At 34.2% G+C, this 24,163-nt stretch overlaps 1 pseudogene; it reads left to right on the top strand.

Annotated features, from left to right (window-relative positions):
• Window positions 1-652: 652 nt before the first annotated feature.
• Window positions 653-23,669, top strand: LOC143568773 (sodium/calcium exchanger NCL-like; annotated as a pseudogene).
• Window positions 23,670-24,163: the final 494 nt, after the last annotated feature.

Genomic DNA, 24,163 nt, shown 5'->3' with positions numbered 1-24,163 from the left:
CTAGAAGAATGTGGATATTGTATATTTATAAAACTGTCCAAAGAAATTAGATTGATGTAAGTTATTAAGACTTTTACTCCAATTTGTTTATTAAAATTCTCTTAATTAAATTGTTTGATTTTATTAAGAAGAATTAGAATTAGTTGAGGGTTATTGGTATACAATTTGGTTATATTAGAACTTGATAAAATTTGCATGATTAATTTGTGAACTTTGTAAAAGCACTCGTTTGACGGTTTGAACCAGCTAATTTTTGTCCAAATAATTGGTTATTAATTTGGTAATATATTTATTTGATTTATAAAAATTCATAGATTATATTTACTATTATGTTTTAAAAATAATTTTTTAAACTCGTATATCACACGGGTATATAAACTAGTTCAAATATAAAGGCTTACCTTTGCGACTTAAACTAACATGAGGGTAGTTCATTGCAATTTTAAATTTCTATAATCTATATATATTTATATATGTCATGTAGCATTGTTGCCTCACCTAATAAATATTAATTTATCGAAGACCTTGACTTCATGTAGTACAACTTGTTCTTCAGGCCGCTTATAAAATCTCAACAGGTGATTTTAGCAAGTACCAAGTACAGATTATCCTTTAGATCTAAATAACTACTTCTCACTAAAACACGTTAGAAATGACATGTTTCCGCTTTACTTTCTTGGTTTTTATGATCGCCATTGGCACGGTGAAAGGAAGATGGCTAGAACTCGAATCTGATTCAAAAGGTAGCATGATCTCAGACGGGATTCATGATGTAAACCCTGAGAAAACACGTGATTATCTTCGTATGGGTGCTTCTAATTCTTCGGTTTCCACAACAATGTTGTATGGCGAGAATAGGTGCCAGAGCATCTATGGTTTCTTGCCATGTGCGGACACTATGTCGGAAGGGGTGTTCCTAGTGATTATGTATACGTGTATGATTATGTTGGGGGAAGAATGGATACATAAAGGAAGCGAGACTTTATTTTTGTTATTACTCGGAGATGTCGTCTTTGGTGCCAGTGTTTTCCGGGTGCTAATGGCATTGCCTAGAATCGTCTTAGTCATTGGTAAGCTTATTAACTTCATGCTTATAGATAGACATTATTAGAATCTCAAAATAAGGGCCGGTGTTGGAAGTTACCTTTTTGCAACTTAACACTTTTAAAAAGACTCGTACTGTGAAGTGTGATCTACTTATTTACTTTCTTTCTTACTTTTTTTTTTAAGTTTTTGCCACTAGACTATTTTTTTTATTTCATTTAATAATTGCAACAAGTTATTTGTCATATATCATTTAAGTCTTAAACTATTTATTAGGTTAATAATTCAACACACACGTATACACACGCGCGCGTGTACACACATATATATACTAGATTTTATCCCCCCTATTACGGGGGTTGTTGTACATTATTCGTTTTTAATATTTATATATGTATATTTGGATTTTAATTTTATTTATTGCAAAAAAGTTAATAATAAATATACTTGAAGTTTGATAATGAAATAGTTTCACAAATAAATGATATGTTATAATTCGGTTTAAAAGTTATCTAGGTTTGGTGATACCCATTACCGTTTATTTTATTTATTATAAAATTGTTTCTTAATTATAAATAATATTTTTTTAAATAAAATAGGATATTAAATTTTAGTATATTCCTATTTTATAGGATTTTCAAATCAAATATTTGATTAGATTAATTTTTAATATAATGAGATGTTATAACCCGTTTAAGAGCTATCTGGGTTAGGTAAGACCTTTACCCGTGAATTCGGGTTAAATGCGTGAAATGCCTTCATTTACAAATAAAGCAATATGATGGCTTGAGAGAATGGTTGTTTTACATTTTTCGTTTTTTAATATTTATTTTTTGGATTTTAATTTTCTTTATTGTAAGAAAGTTAATAATATACTTAGGGTTTGATGATAAAAGGGTTTCATAAATAAATGATATGTTATAACCCATTTAAAACCTATCTGTATTGGTGACCCATGGCCCGCTCATGTTTTTTTAATATAAAATTGTTTATTAATTATAAATAATATTCTTTTCTTTTAAAATTGAATATTAAATTTTAGTATATCCCTATTTTATAGGATTTTCATATCAAATAATTGGTAAGATTAATTTATAATTTAATGAGATGTTATAACCCGTTTAAGAGCTATCTGATTTTGGTAAAACCCATACCAATGAATTTGAGTTAAATCAATGAGAGAACTCCATTTTTATCCCCCGTATTACGGGGGTTATTTTACATTATTCGTTTTTAATATTTACATATGTATATTTGGATTTTAATTTTATTTATTGTAAGAAAGTTCTAATGGCTTGAGAGAATGAATGTTTTACATTTTTTGTTTTTTTTAATATTTATTTTTTGGATTTAAATTTTCTTTATTGTAAGAAAGTTAATAATATACTTAGGGTTTGATAATAAAAGGGTTTCATAAATAAATGATATGTTATAACCCGTTTAAAACCTATTTGGATTTGGTGACCCATGGCCAGCTCATGTTTTTTTACTATAAAATTGTTTATTAATTATAAATAATAACCTTTTCTTTTAAAATTGAATATTAAATTTTAGTATATCCCTATTTTATATGATTTTCATATCAAATAATTGGTAAGATTAATTTTTAATTTTATGAGATGTTATAACCCATTTAAGAGCTATCTGGTTTTGGTAAGACCCATACCCGTGAATTTGGGTTAAATCAATGAGAGAACTCCATTTAAAAATCAAACAATATGGTGTCTTCCATAAAAAGGGGGAGCGACCACATCGCAACACGTAGGATTTTAGGGTCTTGTTTATATATATTAAGATTTTATCCCCCGTATTACGGGGATTATTTTACATTATTCGTTTTTAATATTTACATATGTATGACGAGAAACTCAGGTTACGGTCAACCAATTTGGCTTCACGCCGGGGCGTTCCACCACAGAGGCAATACACCTTATAAAAAGATTAATGGAAAAGTATAGGAAGAAGAAGCGTGATCTACATATGGTGTTTATTGACCTAGAAAAGGCCTACGACAGTGTGCCACGACAGGTGCTCTGGGAGTGCTTGGAGGGTAGAAGAGTGCCCAGGAAATACATAGAGATAATTATGGATATGTATACCAGGAGTGAAACAAGTGTCCGTGCGCCATTGGGGGATACTGATTTCTTTCCTGTAGAGGTAGGTTTTCACCAGGGGTCAGCGTTGAGCCCGTTTCTTTTTGCAGTAGTCTTGGATGAGTTGTCAAAGTCGATTCAGGGGACTCTCCCGTGGTGCATGATGTTCGCAGACGATATTGTGTTACTTGCTGAGAAAAAACAAGATCTAAACATGAGGCTTGAGAAGTAGCGAACAACCTTAAAGACAAAAGGTTTAAAGATTAGCCGATCTAAGACGAAGTACATCCACTGTGATTTTGGTGGGATAAATGACAATGAAGACGCACAGATCACAATTGAAGGGCAGGTGGTCCCGCAGGTAACGAAGTTCAAGTATTTAGGATCATTTGTACAGAGCGACGGGGAATTAGACAGTGATGTGACCCACCGAGTTCAGGTAGGATGGTGTAGATGGAAAGCAGCCACAGGTATATTGTGCGACAAGAGTTTCCCGACTAAACTAAAGGGAAAATTCTATAGGGTGGCAGTTAGACCTGCAACGCTATATGGAACAGCTTGTTGGGCCATCAAGAAGGCACAAGTGCGTAAGATGGAGGTAGCAGAAATGAGAATGCTACGTTGGATGTGTGGGCACACAAGGCTAGACCGAATAAGAAACGTTGTGTTTCGCGAGAGATTAGGGGTGGCGAACATAGCAGACAAGATAAGAGAGTGGAGATTGAGATGGTTTGGACATGTAAAGAGAAGACAGACGACGAATCCTGTTAGATCCGTAGAAAACATTACTATATAGGGGAGGAGGGGTAGAGGACGACCGAAATTAACTTGGGATGAGAGGATTAGGCATGATTTGATAGACCTAAACCTCTCTGAGGACATGGTTGAGGATAAGAATTCGTGGAGAAGTAGAATTAAAGTTAAGGATTTTTAGAGAGAATTGAATACCTTAGGGCTTAGACTTAACTTATTTAGGTCACATACCATAATGGTATTTCCCTTACATATATTATTATTATAATAATTATTATTAGCTTTTATATAGCTGTTAAACTGTGATCTTATTATTAATATTATTATAATTAGTAGTAGTTTTTATATAACTGTTAAACTTTGATTTCCTTTATTTTGCTTCATACACATGTACTTAGAGCCGAGGGTCTCTCTGGAAGCCACCTCTTTATTCCTTTGGATAGAGGTACGGTGTGCCTACATCCCACCCTCCCCAGACCCTACTTATAGCTTTGCTGTCGGTGGGATTTTACTGGGCATGATTGATTGATTGATTGACATATGTATATTTGGATTTTAATTTTATTTATTGTAAGAAAGTTCTAATGGCTTGAGAGAATGAATGTTTTACATTTTTCATTTTTCTAATATTTATTTTTGGATTTAAATTTTCTTTATTGTAAGAAAGTTAATAATATACTTAGGGTTTGATGATAAAATGGTTTCATAAATAAATGATATGTTATAACCCGTTTAAAACCTATTTGGATTTGGTGACCCATGGCCCGCTCATGTTTTTTTACTATAAAATTGTTTATTAATTATAAATAATATCCTTTTCTTTTAAAATTGAATATTAAATTTTAGTATATCCCTATTTTATAGGATTTTCATATCAAATAATTGGTAAGATTAAGTTTTAATTTTATGAGATGTTATAACCCGTTTAAGAGCTATCTGGTTTTGGTAAGACCCATACCCGTGAATTTGGGTTAAATCAATGAGAGAACTCCATTTAAAAATCAAACAATATGGTGTCTTCCATAAAAAGGGGGAGCGACCACATCGCGACACGTAGGATTTTAGGGTCTTGTTTATATATATTATAGATTTTATCCCCCGTATTACGGGGGTTATTTTACATTATTCGTTTTTAATATTTACATAAGTATATTTAGATTTTAATTTTATTTAGTGTAAGAAAGTTCTGATGGCTTGAGAGAATGAATGTTTTACATTTTTCGTTTATTTAATATTTATTTTTTGAATTTAAATTTTCTTTATTGTAAGAAAGTTAATAATATACTTAGGGTTTGATGATAAAAGGGTTTCATAAATAAATGATATGTTATAACTCGTTTAAAACCTATTTGGATTTGGTGACCCATGACCCGCTCATGTTTTTTTACTATAAAATTATTTATTAATTATAAATAATATCCTTTTCTTTTAAAATTGAATATTAAATTTTAGTATATCCCTATTTTATAGGATTTTCATATCAAATAACTGGTAAGATTAATTTTTAATTTAATGAGATGTTATAACCCGTTTAAGAGCTATCTGATTTTGGTAAGACCCATACCCATGAATTTGAGTTAAATCAATGAGAGAACTCCATTTTTATCCCCCGTATTACGAGGGTTATTTTACATTATTCGTTTTTAATATTTACATATGTATATTTGGATTTTAATTTTATTTATTGTAAGAAAGTTCTGATGGTTTGAGAGAATGAATGTTTTACATTTTTCGTTTTTTTAATATTTATTTTTTGGATTTAAATTTTCTTTATTGTAAGAAAGTTAATAATATACTTAGGGTTTGATGATAAAAGGGTTTCATAAATAAATGATATGTTATAATCCGTTTAAAACCTATTTGGATTTGGTGACCCATGGCCTGCTCATGTTTTTTTACTATAAAATTGTTTATTAATTATAAATAATATCCTTTTCTTTTAAAATTGAATATTAAATTTTAGTATATCCCTATTTTATAGGATTTTCATATCAAATAATTGGTAAGATTAATTTTTAATTTTATGAAATGTTATAACCCGTTTAAGAGCTATCTGGTTTTGGTAAGACCCATACCCATGAATTTGGGTTAAATCAATGAGAGAACTCTATTTAAAAATCAAACAATATGGTGTCTTTCATAAAAAGGGGGAGCGACCACATCGCGACACGTAGGATTTTAGGGTCTTGTTTATATATATTATAGATTTTATCCCCCGTATTACGGGGGTTATATTACATTATTCGTTTTTAATATTTACATAAGTATATTTGGATTTTAATTTTATTTATTGTAAGAAAGTTCTGATGGTTTGAGAGAATGAATGTTTTACATTTTTCGTTTTTTTAATATTTATTTTTTGGATTTAAATTTTCTTTATTGTAAGAAAGTTAATAATATACTTAGGGTTTGATGATAAAATGGTTTCATAAATAAATGATATGTTATAACCCGTTTAAAACCTATTTGGATTTGGTGACCCATGACCCGCTCATGTTTTTTTACTATAAAATTGTTTATTAATTATAAATAATATCCTTTTCTTTTTAAATTGAATATTAAATTTTAGTATATCCATATTTTATAGGATTTTCATATCAAATAATTGGTAAGATTAATTTTTAATTTAATGAGATGTTATAACCCGTTTAAGAGCTATCTGGTTTTGGTAAGACCCATACCCATGAATTTGGGTCAAATCAATGAGAGAACTCCATTTAAAAATCAAACAATCTGGTGGCTTCCATAAAAAGGGGGAGCGACCACATTATGACAAGTAGAATTTTAGGGTCTTTGTTTATATATATAATGGTTTAAATAAAAATAACAAGTTTCCTAAGAATGGTAAGAACCAAACCGTGACATTACAACCCATGGTGAAATAACAATTTTAGGAAACTATGTCGGTTATAATGATTAAAGATTAATTCTAGGAAACTATGTTAGTTTTTGATAATTTTAAATATCAACTATCGATTAACATGATTCAATGGCTACGATTTATTCCTAGTCTTTATATGAAACTATTTGTTTTAAGGATAACCCTCTCCTATCTTAAATATATATAAACAAAACATCCCTAAATTCTCTCAAGCCACCAGGCTGCTTTATTTGTAAATGAAGGCTTCTCATGCATTTGACTCGATTTCACGGGTATGGGTCTCACAAACCCAGATAGCCCTTAAACGGGTTATAACATCTCATTATATTAAAAATTAATCTAATCAAATATTTGATATAAAAACCCTATAAGATAGGGATATACTAAAATTAATATCTGTTTTTTTAAGATATTATTTATAATTAAGAAACAATTTTATATTAAAAAAAACGGGTCATGAATCTCACCAAACCTAGATAACTTTTAAACCAGATTATAGCATCTCATTTATTTGTGGAATCCTAAGTTTATTATTAACCTCCTTACAATAAATAAAATTAAAATCCTAAAACTATATGAATATTAGAAATGAATAATGTAAAACAGTATATCTTAAATATATATAAACAAAACCTTTAAAAGCTCTCTGGTTGCTTCCTAATTTTTCTCAAAACATCAGATTGCTTTATTTGTAAATGAAGGTTTATCATGCATTTGACCCGAATTCACGAGTATGGGTCTTACCAAACTCAGATAGCCCATAATCGGGTTATAACATCTCATTAAATTAATAATTAATCTTACCAAATATATGATATGAAAATCCTATAAAATAAGGATATACAAAAAATTAATATCTGTTGTTTTTTAAGAAATTGTTTATAAATTAATAAACAATTTTATAGTAAAAAAATAAGCGGGTCGTGGGTCTCACCAAACCCAGATAGTTTTTAAATCGGGTTATAACCATCTCATTAATTTTGAAACACTTTCATCATCCCCCTAAGTATGCTATTAACTTCCTTATAATAAATAAATTAAAATCCATAAATTATATAAATATCATAAACGAATAATGTAAAACAACCTCCGTAATACGTGAGATAAAAACTAGTGTGTTTGTGTATAATTGCATCTTAGGGCCTTGATCTTTATTAATTAGATTGGAAATTCCTAAATTATGAGGTTTGCAACAACTTATGATTTTTACGATAAATGCAATTAGAATTTTCAGTTACATCTATAAAAAAAACTCTAGCATAGTATTAATAACTCAACGTTATATTAGGCATAGTTACTAAAGTTATTTATACGTTTTTTTCATGGTGTGGTCTATTTGTACCGGACACACACACGTGTGTACGTGTATCTATGTGAATCGAGTAATCCATTTCATGGAATAAGTTATAATTCTTTGACGGGTTGAGTAAGCCCGAACCATATCACTGATCTCGAAGCCAAATATAGGCAATGAGACGGTTATTCGTGTATGAGATTGAGTATCCTATTAACTAAAGAAATTCTCGTGGGTTTAGGATGGGTATCGGGTTTATGTTTTACCTGAAAAATTGGCTTCTCAAAATGAATTGACGTCTAAATATGTCTTGTTGCAGTGGGAGGTGTAGGTTCTACAAATTCAGCTGCACAATATCAAGTGGCATTTGGTTTGAGCATATATGCAGGATCAACCCTCATCACCCTCACGTTTATATGGGGGCTTTGCATAATATTAAACAAGGATAAGCTTCGCAAAGAAGAGTCAATACAAGGAGACGAACACCAGCATGATTCATCAAAACGCCTGCCTCATAAACACATGCTTTCAATTCTAAAGGGTTAGATCATCAATCATACATGATACTTAATCTATATTATTTGAGCGTAAATTGTGGTAAACAACCTATTAAGACAGATATTTTATTCCAATCTCGGGCATCACTCAAAAAATAAACATGAAACGCACTCTACGTCGACCCATTGCTCGACTTCTTTATACTACGAAAATAAAATAAATAAAACGAAAATAAATTACTCAAATTCCTTATTCCAAGTCCTCGATTTCTTTGGTCATCATCTGAATCATCCCATTCTTGACCCGATCCAAATTAAGCAAATAATCTCGCCCTAATTTGGATCATGATCCACTATTCTACTTGACCCCATGTTATCTATACCCAATAGAACCCATAATTCCCGGGTCATCATCTGAAGTTCTTCTTCATGTCTGTCCGAACCATTAAAGTCCATGTACTCTAACCACGTATCAGATTCTGATTACGAACCATATTAATTTTCTGAGCATATATATTACCCAGAAACTCCTATTGCTTGCACATGAATAAGACTAGTGTTGGTTCATCATCTTCGCTTTCAATTAGATGTGCTCCTTCCTTTATAATATGTGACTTACCACTTTTGGTATATGGCTCCTTGTGATCTTTGATTGTGTTGTTATGACTCTCCCTATTTTGGTCGTTAACGTGGCCTCATTCTTGATGAGATCACAAGACCTTCGGTCGTCTAAACTCGCACTGCCACACCCTTGATTACGATCTTAACAATTTGATCGAGAAACAACAATTCTGCATGATCTTCACTTTATTCACATGTTTGAATTCTTTCTTCCTATGCTATGATCCTACCTATTTCTACTTGAAAGGCGTGCTATATAAATAGACAGTTTATACAATAGAGGCAACAATATGTAGAAAAGTCTAGGGACAACTCCAAAGAAACTACCTGACTAGTTTGGTTTCTTTAAATGTAACTCCAAGGTTGTTTACCTTCGACACCAATTCACTAAAACGTCCAGCCAAGTCTTTGATCGCCTCTTCAATATTCCTTCATTTTTAACTCCTTAAATCAAATTGTAGTGTTTGCAGGCGAGCCTTTTGAACTCGATTGACACCAACGTAGCATACTTTGAGAGTCCCGTATCTCCTTGGTGGTGGTATACTTATGTGACTTTAAGAACAAGTTCCTCTAAAATCTCTTTGTACATGACTGCTATGGCCATATTGTTTTTTAGGACGAACATCATTCTACGGCTGTATTGATTACTCTTCCCATATTCCGTGGACGCTAAACACAGCTTTGATCTTCAAGGTCCGTATGGTGTAGTTAGTTGCCATCAGAATTGGGCATGGAAACGGGATTGACTTGTTCTCCTTCACTATTACAATCTAGTTCGCTAGAAATTCTACCATACTAACCTTTTTTGCCTTGTTGGCCGCTCCATATCGAAGAAAACGACTAACGATAAGCAGTGCATTTTGTTATGCGAGTGCCTTTAACTAAATCAACTAACAACTCCTCTTGCTAGTTTCTAGTGGCTTTATTCTTGATCTTTCTCCCACACCTCTAACACTAATTGCTGGAAATCAGGACGAGAACAAACACGCAACACACGTGATGTTGAGAAACTTGCCTCACTCCTTTTTATTATGATAAAACTAAAGCAAAGCCACTAAAAAACCAAAAATAAATTACTCTAAGTTCTTTTCTCCCCAAGTCTTCGATATCCTCGAATTGTATGAATCGAACCATTGCTGACTTGATCCAAATTAAGACAACACCCAAAACTTCAACCGGCTAATCCTGTGCTCCAATCAATCGCAGATAGTCAAAACTAATTTAAGATCACAAAAGCATGTGGCTAACTCAAAAAAAAAAAAAAAACTATCGGGGATAAACGGTAGGTTCTAAACATGCAACCTCTCACAAATGTGTGGATAAGGATTGCATTTTTTAAAATCTATGGACGAAACTTACTATATAGTCAAATCAAAGGACAATTTATGAAATCTTCTGTTTTAGTTATATATTTTCGGTTGTAACCTGGATTCAAATTTAAATTTACTATTTTTTTTCTACCTTTTTAAATCTGACAATAAGTGAACCATTCAAAAAAGTTTCGGTTGATTTTGCGACAAAATTTAATTCTATATACATTTTCCACAAAGTTACGACGAGTTACCACAAAATTGAAAAGGTCGCAAACTTTGCAACCATTTTACGAACTAAGCTAAAATTTGAGTTTAATTCTTTTTCCACAAATTTGTTGCCACTTTTAAGTTTAAATTTGTTAGTTTTTCTGTTAATTGATTGAACGTGTGCAACCGCTAACTTTGCAACTATTATATTACCACTCGTTTTTGATATTCTAGAATACATATTTGCGTAATGATGATTTATAGATACACTTTGACCCTTGTGTGGTAGATGATGGTGTAAAACTTGACGACAAGACCGGGGAAATGGTCATAAGCATGCTTCTATCATTGGTTCCATTAACAACCATTGGACTAGTAGCTTTAATCAAAAGTCCAACCATGATTTTGCTCTCTCTGGTGGTATCATTTGTGTCACTAGCCATATACTTTGCTTGTCAGGTACCTACAAAAACCGCCATATGTTTCTTTACATAACAATATGTGTAAGAGCATACACATCTCACACTCTATATAATTTTTATCTCTAGATGAAGAAAAATATAGTTTTTTCACTTATATAAGGGTGGCAAAACAAACCCAAATGGGTATGGATCAAAAGAATTTTGCAAGAATGTCAAGATGAGTTGGAAAAATGCTAGTGACTTTTGGTTATAGGTTAGAATGGGTTTGCTTGTGGGTTAGAATGGACTAAAACAAGCTTTATCCAATTTTATTTCAAACAAAACCCATGGAACCGAATAAAAACCGAGAAACCGAAACCGAAATCATTGAAACCGAACATATACCGAAACCGACCGAAATGAAAAAAGCAAAACCGAAAAGGAAAAAAAACTGAAAAATCCGAACCTAAACCGAGACAAAACCGGGGTATTTTTTTTAATGAACGAGGAAGATAGGGGAAACATTTTTAGTTATTTTACTTTTTGCGTTTTCGATTTGTCTTTTGGGTTATTATTTTTTTTGAATATTTTTTTGAGGGGTTTTTGAAACATTTTGCATTTTAACCTTTACTTGGGTCAAGATGGATTAACTTACCTATCTTGACCCATACATATCCTAACCCTCTATTTTGAAAACCCATCCTAATCCGTAACCATCCTGACCCAAACTCATTCTAACCCATCACTCAAATCCAATCCGACCCACTCATATTACCATATTTAGGTGTAATGATCCATCATTCTATACAATTGCTTGAGTGTGTAAGAAAGTGAAAAAAATAATAAAATATGTACTGGGAAGTAAGATATAGATAAATGTAGAGAATGAGAGGTGGAGATGTTTTTAAAATATAAACAAAATTTAGAGAAAATTATGTTTTTTGTTAAAAATATAAACAGAGTTGAAGAATAAGGTACGAATGTTGTAATGTATATTATTAATCGAATTATTGTTCATAATTTCTGGATTTTTTTGCCGCTAGATTTGGAATCCATGGGTTCAGGCCCGGAGTTTAGCATACTTGAAGGAAAAAAAATTGCAAATTCGATTCTTTTATCATATTCAGAAGCTTGCCAATGATAAACTTGTTGACAAGAATGGAAAAACTAACACTGAATCATTAAAGCGGTATTAGCAATTTCTTTGGATTATTTTATTATTATATCTAAAGTCACATCGTGCATGCCAAGAGTGACTTAAGAGTGGCTTTGTTTATAATGTTTTTGCCGACAATGGCATCTTCACAGCTGGCACATTTGCTTTCCAAATTTGAAGCGTGCAAAGTTGCTGCCAACACGTTGATGTCGATGTTGGCAAGTGCGACTTCACCTAAAGTCACTGTTGGGAACAAATTAGAAACCCATTTCTTCAAAAGTAATAAAATGGTGAAAGGAAGATGGCTAGAACTCGAACCTGATTCAACAGGTTCCATGATCTCAGACGGGATTTATGACATAAACCCTAAGAAAACACGTGATTATCTTCGTATGGGTGCTTCTAATTCTTCGGTTTCCACAACAATGTTGTATGGCGAGAAGAGATGCCAGAGCATCTATGGTTTCTTGCCATGCGCAAACACTATGTCGGAAGGGGTGTTCCTAATGATTATGTATACGTATATGATTATGTTGGGGGGAGAATGGATACATAAAGGAAGCCAGACTTTATTTTTGTTATTACTTGGAGATGTCGTCTTTGGTGCAAGTGTTTTCCGAGTGCTAATGGCATTACCTAGAATCGTCTTAGTCATCGGTAAGCTTATTAACTTCATGTTTGTAGATAGATATTATTAGAATCTCAAAAAACGGGCCAGTTTTGAAACTTACCTTTTTGCAACTTGACACTTTTAAAATGACCCGTATTGTAACCTACTTATTTACTTTTTTTTATAGTTTTTGCCACCAGACTATTTTTTTATTTCATTTAATAATTGCAACATGTTATTTGTCATGTATCATTTATTAAGCTAGACTTAAATTATTTATTAGGTTAATTCAAACACAAGCGCGCGCGTGTATATATATATAGAGAGAGAGAGAAGATCAAGAAAGAACTCCTTCTTAGAGAGAACTAGAGAACTAATAAAGAAATATTTTTAATTTAATTAAAAAAATATTTTAAATTTCTGTTTTTGTCATTATTCTTATATTTTGTTACCATTTACTCGAAAAATATAAAAAAAATTAAAAAAAAAACTCGTTGTAGTGCACATATGCAATACATCGACTTTTTTTTATTGCATATGTGCACTAGTGTGTATTTTGATATGTGCAATAATGTTGAATAGCATATATGTAATTTTTTATATTGTATTAGGCAATAGTGTGATATTATATAAAAAATACCAAAAAAACAATATAGTGCATATGTGCATTAGCGTTGTATTACGTATATGCGATAGTTTGTTTTGAGAACAATTATTATTGTTTGTATTTGCATATATTCAATAGTGTGTATTGTATAATACAATTGTGTTGTATTATATGCAATAAAACACTATTGTATATATGCAATGCACATATGCACTACATCGCCGATTTTTTTTTTAAAGAACAATATCATCTTATTAGAAGGAGGAAAGAAAAAGAAACCGCAATATATTTTTTTTAAAAAAAAGTTAAAAATAGTTTTTATTAGTTCTCTAGTTCACTGTTTAAGAGAAGTTCTCTCTAGATCCCACCTATATATATATATATATATAATATATATATTCAATTGCATCTTAGGGCCTTGATCTTTATTAATTAGATTGGAAATTCCTAAATTAAGAGGTTTGAAACAACTTATGTTTTTTACACTAAATGCAATTATAATTTTCAATTAAATCTATGTATAAAAAACTCTATTGTAGTATTAAGAACTTCACATTATCTTAGCATAGTTACTCAAGTTATTTATATATTTTTTTCATGGTATGATCTATTTGTACCGGATACATAGACGTGTGTACGTATATCTATGTGAATCGAGTAATCCATTTCATGGAATAAGTTATAATTCTTTGACGGGTTGAGTAAGCCCGAACCATATCACTGATCTCGAAGCCAAATATAGGCAATGAGACGGTTATTCGTGTATGAGATTGAGTATCCTATTAACTAAAGAAATTCTCGTGGGTTTAGGATGGGTATCGGGTTTATGTTTTACCTGAAAAATTGGCTTCTCAAAATGAATTGACGTCTAAATATGTCTTGTTGCAGTGGGAGGTGTAGGTTCTACAAATTCAGCTGCACAATATCAAGTGGCATTTGGTTTGAGCATATATGCAGGATCAACCCTAATCACCCTCACGTTTATATGGGGGCTTTGCATAATATTAAACAAGTATAAGCTTCGCAAAGAAGAGTCAATACAAGGAGACGAACACCAGCATGATTCATCAAAACGCCTGCCTAATAAACACATGCTTTCAATTCTAAAGGGTTAGATCATCAATCATACATGATACTTAATCTATATTATTTGAGCGTAAATTGTGGTAAACAACCTATTAAGACAGATATTTTATTCCAATCTCGGGTATCATGCAAAAAATTTCAACATGGATTCAAATTTAAATTAACCATTTTTTTCTACTTTTCTAAATCTTACCAATAAGTGAACCATCCAAATAATTCTATATGCATTTTCCACAAAGTTACGAAGGTGGCAAACTTTGTTTTTATGAACTAAGCTAAAATTTGAGTTTAATTTTTTTCCACAAATATGTTGCCACTTTTAAATTTTAATTTGTTAGTTTTTTTGTTAATTGATTGTACGTGTGCGACCGCTAATTTTGCGACTATATATTATATTGCCACTCGTTTTTTATATTCTAGAATGCCTATTTGCGTAATGGTGATTTATAGATACACTTTGACCCATGTGTGGTAGATGATGGTGTAAAACTTGACGACAAGACGGGGAAATGGTCATAAGTATGCTTCTATCACTGGTTCCATTCACAACCATTGGGCTAGTAGCTTTAATCAAAAGTCCAACCATGATTTTGCTATCTCTCGTAGTATCATTTGTGTCACTAGCCATATACTTTGCTTATCAGGTACCTATAAAACCGCCACATGTTTTTTTTTTCTCATAACAGTATGTGTAAGAGCATGCGCATCTCACACTATATAATTTTTATCTCTAGATGAAGAAAAATATAGTTTTTTTCACTTATATGGCAACGATCCATCATTCTATACAATTGTTTGAGTGTGTAAGAAAGTGAAAAAGATAATAAAATATGTGTTGGGGAGTAAGATATAAATAAATATAGAGCATGAGATATGAAGATGTTTTTAAAATGTAAACAAAATTTAGAGAAAATTATATTTTTAGTTAAAATATATAAACAAAGATGAAGATGAAGAATAAGATGCGAGTGCTATAATTTATATTGTTAATTGAATTATTGTTCATAATTTCTGGATTTTTTTTGCCGCTAGATTTGGAATCCATGGGTTCAGGCCAGGAGTTTAGCATACTTGAAGGAAGAAAAATTGCAAATTCGATTCTTTTATCATATCCAGAAGCTTGCCAATGATAAACTTGTTGACGAGAATGGAAAAACTAACACTGAATCATTAAAGCGGTATTAACAATTTCTTTGGATTATTTTATTATATATCTAAAGTCCCATCATGTACGTGCCAAGAGTGACTTTGTTGATAATATTTTTGTCAACAATGGCATCTTCGCAGCCGGCACATTTGCTTTCCAAATTTGAAGCATGCCAAGTTGGTGCCAACACGTTGATGTCGATGTTGGCAAGTGACTTCACCTAAAGTCACTTCTGGGAACAAATTAGGCCCATTTCTTTAAAAATAATAAAAAAAATTAACAATAATAATGTGAATATAATTTCGCAGTGTTTTTTATAGAGCAGACGAAGATTACGACAGGCGCATAACACATGCTGAACTTGAAAATTTGATTAAAAAATTCGACTTAGAGAAAGATAATATCTCTGATGATTATGCTAAAACGGAAATTACAAGACAGTTCGATGATGATAGTAGCGGAAGGATCAACCGAGAAGAGTTCATAAGGGGATGCACTAAATGACTGGAAAAATGGAAGAAGGACAACAATTCATTAAATAATTCCCACTATAAAAATCTTTGGCAACAAGTATGAGACACCGTTTGGTAATCTGGTATGATAGTGAGATTAACAATATTCAACTTTTAAACTAATTCCATTTTATAAACAGGTTGATGAAATAGAAAATCTAAACAAACGTGAAATAGAGAAAATCATGTCAAGAATCTTGTCACACTGGATTGGAAAACATGAACTAGTGAATGAAAACGAAGAACATCGGCAAACAAAAGATAAAAGAGTAACTATTATCTATTTTTGATTTCCTTTTCGAGCATATTAAAAGTTGGATGATTGATGTTTCTTGTTCTTTATATATATAGGTTATTATTTTCTCCATACTTCCAAAATAGTGACGACATAATATATCAAGACGACTTACAAAATTTCATTGCGGGTGTTGATTTTGAAGCGTCAATGGATCAAAAGACAATCTTTGAAAAAATAGAAAGAGACTTTCACCAAAATGGCAATCATAAAATCATGAGGAAAGATGAATTTGTAAATTGGTTCAGCAATTGGATTGATAAGGCAATTCAATATGATCCTAACATTAGAGATCCAAAACAAGCGATATCAGAATTTGATGAGGTAAGTTAAACAATCTAAACTTGGTATATAGTTGTATTTTTTCAGTAGATTGCTTTGAAAATCCTATGATAAATTGATGACTAAAATCTTTTATATGGGATTTGAAAAATGGGTTAGTCACAATTTAATTAGACAGTGTCTATATATAACTTCTTGAAATTAGTAATCTCAACAGTTCATTTAATAATTTCCATTTTTAAAATCGTTGGACACAAGTATTTTTTTTGACAAGAAAATTTCTATAAACACAGCCCAAAAAAAAGGCAAAACCACCCACAAACACCAATTACATAAACGTAAATCGACACCACGAATCCCAAGACAGGGAATACTTATCAAACCTATTGAAAAACCAGAAAAAACTTAGGGATTTAATCTCACTAATTAAATCACCCACCCTAACAATTTTACGATCAAAAACACATTCATTCCTAGCTTTCCATATTCGCCAACAGCTGATGATAACAATACCTTGAAAAGCAGTTTTAGCATATCCTTTAAGCCCAACATAATTATGCACCTCCATCAGATCATCCATGGAGAAGGCAAAAAAATTTTATACCACACCATGACGCAATAGCTTGCCAAATAATCGACGCCACATAACAAGAAGTGAAAATATGCTCAACTGACTCGTCTCCAAACTCGCATAAAACACAAATCGAGCGGCCCACCGAAATCTTCCTATACGATAACGCGTCAACAGTCGGAATTTTACCCAAAACAGCTATCCAAGCGAAAATATTACATCTAACCGGAACCCATCTACACCACCGAAACGACCCCGAGCCACGGAAACCACTCTCGGCCCGAATAAGATTTTTAACAGTTCCGACAGAAAAACCACTAGACCCACCACCGACCCACCTCCAATAATCCTCTCCATCCGGAAACACCATCGGTGTAATAGAAGCTTCCATACTGCCAATTTCATCCAACACTATCGAATTCCTCTCACCATCTATCCAACTCCAATCAAACACCAAACCGTTCGGCCCTTTAATAACCCAATCCGAAACCAAACAATTTTTAAACCTTTCAACCTTAAAAGCATTACAATAAACATCCTTTAAGGGCACTGAAGTCATCCAAGGATCCAACCAAAATTGAATCGCACCCCCCGAACGAACTTCTCCCTTAAAAAAATTCCGAAAAGGAACATTTCCGACTAAAAGCTTATTCACCTGTTTAGCTATATCAGCCCACACCCCATTAACCAACCTACCAATTGGTAACCCACCCCACCCAACCGATGACCTATGAATAGCACAAATAACCCTCTTCCAAAGACCATTTTCACTCTTATACCTCCACAGCCACTTACTTATCAAAGCAACACTGGAAACACCAGTACTACAAATACCAAGTCCCCTTCCTTTATCGGCACCGCAACTCTCTCCCACGCAACCCAATGAATTTTCTTAGACTCCACCGAGCCTCCCCAAAGAAACTTCTTATATAACGAATCGATCTTCTTAATAACCGCTTTAGGAACAACATAGAGTGACATATAATACACCGGTAAACTCGAAAGAACCGACTTAATAAGCGTAACCCTACCTCCAATCGATAAAGTTTTCACCTTCCAAGAATCCAACCTATTATGAATGATATCCACCACAGGATTCCAACTAACAATCCGATTCATATTCGCCCCAACTTTGAGCCCTAAATACTCAAACGGAAACTCACCTTTCCTACACCCAATAACGTTCGCCATGCACCCTATCTCATCATCCTCCACACCCACACCGAACAAAGACGATTTAGCCACGTTAATCTTCAACCCGGAACATAAATAAAAACACCTCAACACTCTAATAACACACTTATATCAATAGACCACTCCCCCAAAATCATCGCATCGTCCGCATAAAACAAATGAGAAAGAACCGGCCCATTGTTAGGAAGTTTGATTCCACAAAATAAACCTTCATCGCACACCGCACGAATCATACACGAAAGCGCCTCCATAACAACGAGAAACAAAAAAAGAGAACTAGGATCACCTTGTCTCATTCCTTTAGAACATTTAAACTCGTAAGTCGGACTCCCATTGACCAACACCGCGGACCGAGATGAAGAAAGAAGTCCTCTAACCCACTGACACCATCTATCCGGGAAATTCATTTGATGAAGAATAGAAATCACAAAATCCCAATTCACGTTATCATACGCTTTCTCAAAGTCTATTTTCAAGAAAAAAAAACATTTCTTCTTCTTTAACTTACACCACGAAACAACTTCATTAATCACAAGCGGCCCATCTATAATAGACTTACCACAAATAAACGCCGACTGTTGATCCGAAATAACCGAGTCCAACACCACTTTCATCCTATTCGCCAACAGCTTGGAAATAACCTTAGCAATAACTCCCACCAAACTAATAGGCCGGTAGTCGTTTAATGACAAAGGATCCTTCTTCTTAGGAATCAACGTGATAAACGAAGAGTTACAACCTATATTGATCTTACCGTCCTCAAAAAAATCTGTAAAAACTGCATAAAAGTCTTCTTCAAACACTCCCCAAAACTTTTTAATAAAGAAAAAATTGAACCCATCCGGTCCCGGCGCTTTGTCACTTCCACATTCAAAAACTGCGGCTTTAATCTCCGAAGTTTTAAACCGCTCAACCAAAAACCCACTATCCTCTTCCGACAGCCTTAAACAATTAATACATCTCAAATGCGGTCTATTATCCAAATCTTCATGAAAACGCTCCCTAAAAAACCGAAAAACTTCTTTTTTAATTAACGACGCCTTAGTAACCCACACCCCATTAACATTCAACCCTGGAATCCCATTCGAGGCTTTGCGACAATTAACCATAGAATGAAAGAACTTAGTATTATCATCTCCATCCCTTTCCCACTTCAATCGAGATCTTTGAATCAAATCTTGAAGCTTCAAACCTTCATGTTCTTTTAAAACCGCTTTACACCTTGCTAAAGTCCATACTTCATCCTCCTCTAAATCCCTTTCTTCAAGACATTCTTCTAAAATAGCCATTTCCTCCCGAACCACCTTTTTCTCCTCTTCCTCTTTAACTACCATCTCATCCCTCCACCGTTTAATGTGAATCCGCAACCATTTAAGTTTAGTTAGCAACCTCAAATCCGACGAGCCTTCAAAAACAAAAGAGTTCACCGCCATATTCACCACATCTTCGAACCCGGCACGACAAGTCCAAGAGTTCAACACCCTAAACGGCCGAGGGCCAAAGTTAACCTCTTTACACGACAAAATAATAGGCCTATGATCCGATATACATGTAGACAAAGCCCTCAAACAAGCTTCCGGCCATTTATTAAAAAAATCAACACTAACTAAAAACCGATCCAACTTACTACATTTCTTCCCCCCTTCACGAATACACGTGAACCGGAAATTACGCATCTCAAACTCCCTAAGATTAGCTTCCCGGATAAACCCATTAAACGACCGAGAGCACCCCCCTTTGAACACCGAATTCCTTCGTTCAGACGCCTCCCTGACAACGTTAAAATCTCCACAAACCACCCAAAACCCATCACCACCTCCAACCAAATCCGACAACCGATCCCACAACATCTTCTTACTCATCGCCCCTTGCGGAGCATACACGTTAACAATATTCAAAAGACTCCCCTCACCTTTCATGAAACCTTTTAAAAACAAAAAATTCCTATCCTTTATACAATCTAACACCCCAAAAACTCTAGGGTCCCAAACACAACATAAACCACCCGACAAACCCGACGAAGCAACATACTCGAACTCGAAATTACCTTTAACCCAGAATTTGGCCAACAACTCTCTAGTAACAATCTCCAGTTTGGTCTCTTGAAAAACACCAACATCCACTTTCTCACTGCCAACCAAATCTCTAACCCAACTAGCCTTATAACCACCACCCCCCCCCCCCCCAAACCCGCAAAGATTCAAAGATAAAAAATTCATGATAACACACCATTAATACCTCCCACTACAATGTTCTCCTTAACCAAGCCTTCAAAACCGTGAATCTGCACTCCAGCTACCAAACCCGTCTCAACCGTGGCCGCAACCTCTTCATCCACTGACTCCCGACCAACCCCCACTTTATCTCCTCCATCCGCCCCCACCCTCATACTGTCCTGACCGTCACCTCCATTCATTTCAAAACCAACAGGGGTACTGTTGAGATCCACTCCTCCGAATGAACCACTAATCCCCACTCCCGAACCGTCACCTTCATTCTCCATCTGGGTATACTTTCCACAGTTTGTAATCCCAATAATTGAATCAAGACTAAAAGGATCACTGGATGCACATCTGGGCCTTTTCTTAGACCGTCCCACCTCTGGCCCAACAACCCCACCATCTCCAAGCCCACCCCCTACCTTCTTTTTCAATTTCTTTTTCCTGTACTTTTTTTGACGGGAACTACATCCGACCATAAACTCACCTTCATGCAAAATATTTCCAACAGCATCATTAACCCCCCTAATTTCACCTTCTTCCAATTGATCACCATCATTAAAACCCTGTTCAACCCCGTCTCCCGATTCTCTAGAATTACCATCCGCTTCCAACCAATCCGGAATCCAGTCACCCACTTCTTCATAAACCGAGACCCGAAATAACTTATCTTTCCAAACCAAAGTGACTAGATTGTCAATCTTCAACCCCTCACCCCTTAAAATACCAATACAACTAACCGATAAGTCCCCGTCATTCTCCGAAAGTTGAGAAGCTTTAAGAATCTTCCCAAACTTCTCACCAATCAAGTCAAATGTCTCATTACAAGCCAAATGCAACGGTACCCCAACAATCTTTAACCACGCAACTCTTTCACCATGCAATGACTGTCCAGTCCACCTATCCAACGACAAGAACCAATCATTCCATACCGGTTTATCTTCAAGGAAGTTAGAAGCTTCGAATTCGTTTTCAAACGTTAACAACACCGAAATGCCCCCAAGATACTGCAACCCAACCTCACGCCTCCCCACCGAATTAACAAACCGGCGCATATCAATAAGTGCTTTGAAGTCTATCGCTCGTCCCACCAATGACCTTCTATACTTCCCTTGAAAAGCGCCGGTCGAATCAGGAATAACCACCTCGCAACCATTGACATCTTTCTTCTCCCCCCCGGTGTCTTCACCGCCTTTCCTGTCAGCCAAAATGTCCCGGAACGACCTTCCCCACATTCCCCTTACCGTGACACCATTATTCGCTCTGAATCTTTCACTGCTCTTCTCCTCCTTCTTCCTCCCCCTCCCCATTTCTACCCCACCGTTCATCCCCTTCGCCACCGGCTTGCTCCCACTAACCTGTCTACTACTCCACTGCCCCCCATTTTCAATTGCAAACTTCGCAATATTAATAACTAACCTATTCTTACCCATCTTGATGCCATAAAGCTTCTTTTCCAAATCCACCAAATCTCGAACATTAATGAAGGAAACAAACCCGAATCGCCTACCATCTTTGTCTTTCTTTTTTGCTACGAACGCCCCTGCAACGTCCCCGAACCCTTCCATAAACTCTGCCAATTCCCACGGTGTAGAACCCTCCGGGAGATTCGTGATGAAGAATTTTGATACCCGTCTTTCTTTCGTAACCGCCGGCACCTGCGACGGCGGCCTAGGGTTCCGCATCTTATTTTTAATGTTTAGCTTTTAAACTAATTCAAGTTTATAAACAGGTTGATGAAAAAGAAATCCTAAGCAGATGTGAAGTAGAGAAAATCATGTCAAGAATCTTGAAACACGGGATTGGAAAACATGAACTAGTGAAAGAAAACGGAGAAGCTGACAAGCGAAAGATAAAAGAGTAACTATTGCCTTGATCAATATTTTCGATTCCTTTCTCGAGCATGTTAAAAGTTGGATGATTTATGTTTCTTGCTCTTTACGCAGATTATTTTCGCCATACTTCAAAATTAATGACAACATAATACATCAACAAGAGTTACAAAATTTCATTGCGAGTGTTGATTTTGGAGTACTGTCTTTGGATGACAAGACAATCTTGAAAAATATAGCAAGCGACTTTCACCAAAATGGCAACTATAAAACCATGAGGAAAGATGAATTTGTAAATTGGTTCAGTATGTGGATTGATAAGGCAATTAAACATGATCCTGACATCAAAGATCCAAAACAAGCGATTATGAAATTTGATGAGGTGAGTTAAACAACCTAAACTTGGTATATAGTTGGATTTTTTTAGTAGATTGTTTTGAAAAGCCTATGATAACTAAAATCTTTTATATGGGATTTGAAAAATGGGTTAGTCTCTGTTTATATTAGATATAGCGACTACGACATTGGTAGCAGGATTTGCAACCGTAACATTGGTAGCAAGATTTGCAACTGCGGCAGTAGTGGTCGCAAAACGTAACAACTATTGCAATGGTCGCAATAGAGCAATAGCGACCTGCATTTTTCCGATCGCTTTTTTGGTTGCAAAAGGGTTGCTACAGGGAAATTGCGAAAGTTTTGCAACAGGAAAGGCCGTCGCAATTGCTTTGTTTTCTAGTAGGGATAGTGTGTTTAACTTCTTCAAATTAGTAATCTCAACGGTTCATTTAATAATTCCATTATAAAAATCGTTTGCCGCAAGTATGAGACACGATTTTATAATAAGACACGATTTTATAATCTGGTATGAGATTGAGATTAACTTAATTATTTAGCTTTTAAACTAATTGCATTTCATAAACAGGTTGCTGAAATAGAAATCCTAAACAAATGTGAAATAAAGAAAATCATGTCAAGAATCTTGAAACACGCGATTGAAAAACATGAACTAGTGAAAGAAAACGGAGAAGCTGACAAACAGAAGATAAAAGAGTAACTACTATCTCGATCAATATTTTCATTTCCCTTTTTGAGAATGTAAAAAGATGGATGACTTTTGGTTCTTGTTCATTATATGCAGCTTTACAATGGATTGGTGATGAATAACCTTCTGGGATTGTTCACATTGCTCGCTATTGTGTATTTGAAGGGATTATCTTGGACCTATTCGAAAGAGGTGGTAACCATCATGCTACCTTGCGCAGTCGTTGGCTTATATGCTTTAAGGCGTAAAACATACCCTCTTTGGGCCTCCATCTTTGCGATTCTTCTATACCCAATCTACGGATACCTTTATTTTGTTTTGGGATCTTAGAAGTATTTGTTGGTAAATGCCAAAGTTAATGCCTGGTTTAATAGTTTTATTTGAAGTAAAATGAATAAAATGTTCACTATATTCATTAGATTTGTATATACAACGCTTATCTCATTGCAAACAAATAAGATAGAATTTCATAGCTTGAGTTGCCGACTTATATGGGGACTGATGAA

The sequence above is a fragment of the Bidens hawaiensis genome, unplaced genomic scaffold, assembly GCF_021521415.1.
Source record: "Bidens hawaiensis isolate Kalapana, Puna unplaced genomic scaffold, B.hawaiensis_p1.1 tig00024227_1, whole genome shotgun sequence".
In the NCBI taxonomy this organism is placed as follows: domain Eukaryota; kingdom Viridiplantae; phylum Streptophyta; class Magnoliopsida; order Asterales; family Asteraceae; genus Bidens; species Bidens hawaiensis.
Note: the sequence above shows the minus strand (reverse complement) of the source record. Positions and strands in the feature narration are given on the sequence as shown.